We start from the raw sequence: 2,413 nt of genomic DNA, 5'->3' as shown, positions 1-2,413 counted from the left end.
GCCCAGCTATTTTTTCTTTTTTTAAAAAAAAAGAAGAAAAAAAATTTTTCCAAATACATTTATTTTATAAAATACATGTATCCAGAATAATACAAAGAACTCCTACAACTCAGTAACAAAAAGACAATTCAATAAAAAAAAAAATGGGCTGAAGACCTGATAGACAAAACAGACACTACCACATTTTAATTTTTCTTTTTTGGAGAGACAGGGTCTGGCTATGTTGACCAGCCTGGTCTTGAACTCCTGGCCTCAGCTCATTCTCAGCACTTGGGGGCCTCCCAAAGTGCTGAGATTACAGGCGTGAAGCACCTCACCTGGCTCCAAATTTTGGTCAGAATGTAGAGCGACTAGAATTATCAAGTGCTTAGGGGGAGTGCTAAATGGTAAATAAGAAAAATTAAGTCTTCTTTTTTTTTTTTTTGAGACGGAGTCTCGCTGTCACCCAGGCTGGAGTGCAGTGGTGCGGTCTCGGCTCACTGCAAACACCACCTTCCAGGTTCAAGCAATTCTCTCGCCTCAGCCTCCCAAGTAGCTGGGATTATAGGCGCCTGCCACCATGCCCGGCTGATTTTTGTATTTTTAGTAGAGACGGGGTTTCACCACGTTGGCCAGGCTGGTCTCAAACTCCTGACTTCAGGTGATCGACCTGCTTGCCTCCCAAAGAGCTGGGATTACAGGCGTGAGCCACCGCGCCCGGCCGAAAAATTAGTCTTTTAACTTCATCCAGAAGTAAACTTTTTCTTTTTTTTTTTTTGAGACAGAGTCTTGCTCTGTCACCCAGGCTGGAATGCAGTGGCATGATCTCGGCTCTGCAACCTCTGCCTACCGGGTTCAAGTGATTCCTATGCCTCAGCTTCCCACGTAGCTGGGATTATAGGCACACACCATCTTGCCTGGCTAATTTTTGTATTTTTAGAAGAGAGGGGGTTTTGTCATGTTGCACAGGCTGGTTTTGAAATCCTGGCCCCAGGTGATCTGCCTGCCTTGGCCAAAGTGCTGGGATTACAAGTGTGAGCCACTGTACCTGATCATTTTCTTTTTCTTTCTTTTTCTTTTTTTAGACAGGCTTTTGCTCTGTTGCCCAGTTGGAGTGCAGTGGTACAATCATAGTTCACTGTAGCCTCAATCTCCCAGGTTCAAGCAATCCTTACACCTCAGCTTCCAAAGTAGCTGAGACTACAGGCACATGCCATCATGCCTGGCTAATTCTAAAACATGTCTAGTAGAGATTAGGTCTCACTGTGCTGCCCAGGATGGTCTCAAGCTCCTGAGCTCAAGCAATCCTCCCGCCTCAGCCTCCCAAAATGATGGGATTACATGAGTGAGGCACTGCACCCAGCCCAAAGTAAACTTTTAAAACAAGCTTACAACAATCTATAGACTTGAATATTTGAGATGGGACAAACCAATGACACAATGACGGAATGGAATTAAATGAGATTCTAAGATAAATCTGGTTCATGTAAGCTGTAAGGATGAAGCTACTATATATTTGATCATTTAAAGCTGATTAAAAAGAATTACCTGTTTATATTCGTTAATACAACTTTGGCAGCAAAATCTCTTCTGCTGACCTCCAATCACCAGGATGTTGTTTCCAGTACTCTTACTAGGCATGTACTCTCCACAGTGTTCACAGCAGTTCATTATTAGACCATTAGCCAATCTGTACTTATTAAAGCAATGGTTACTGCAGAGTTTATGTGTTACATTATTTACGCTGACTTCATGGCGAATCTAAAAGAAAAACCAGAATTCGTTAACTAAGATATATGAACCAGATTAGCATAGCAAGCAATGAGATAACTAGTTTAGCACAGCAAGCAATGAGATAACTAGTTTCTGTAACAGAAGCAAAGAATCCCTAATCATATCTCAGAGGAAGATATACCCAGGGAAAAGATTTTTTCTTTTTTTCTGAGATGGAGTCTCACTCTGTCACTCAGGCTGGAGTGCAGTGGCACAATCTCGGCTCACTACAACCTCTGCCTCCCAGATTCAAGCGATTCTCCTGCCTCACCCTCCCTCCCAAGTAGGTGGAATTACGGGTACCTGCCACCATGCCCGGCTAATTTTTTTATTTTTAGTAGAGATGGGGTTTCATCATGTTGGCCAGGCTGGTATCGAACTCCTGACCTCAAGTGATCTGCCCACCTCGGCCTCCCAACATGCTGGGATTACAGGCATGAGCCACCATGCCTTGCTGGTAAAAGATTTTTTAAAAACATATTTTATTTTTTCCTTTATTTGTAATTTCACTTTGATTTTACAAAAGAGGAAAAGATTAATAGGAAAGCAATACAATCAATAATAACTTCCCGAGAGACATTTAATAACAGATAATGAACTCTACTTTTGAGACAAGTTCTTACTGTTACCCTGGGCTGGAATTCCTGGGCTCAAGCAAGCC

At 42.4% G+C, this 2,413-nt stretch overlaps 1 protein-coding gene across 1 annotated transcript in view; it reads right to left on the bottom strand.

The window, feature by feature from the left end:
* The window catches only part of ZMYM5 (zinc finger, MYM-type 5), a 45,626-nt gene that overhangs the window by 10,478 nt on the left and 32,735 nt on the right, over nt 1-2,413 (bottom strand). The gene's annotated exons all lie outside the window — the stretch shown is intronic.

Source organism: Mandrillus leucophaeus, unplaced genomic scaffold (genome assembly GCF_000951045.1).
Source record: "Mandrillus leucophaeus isolate KB7577 unplaced genomic scaffold, Mleu.le_1.0 Scaffold168, whole genome shotgun sequence".
Lineage (NCBI taxonomy): Eukaryota > Metazoa > Chordata > Mammalia > Primates > Cercopithecidae > Mandrillus > Mandrillus leucophaeus.
This window is presented reverse-complemented; position numbering and strand designations above follow the sequence as displayed.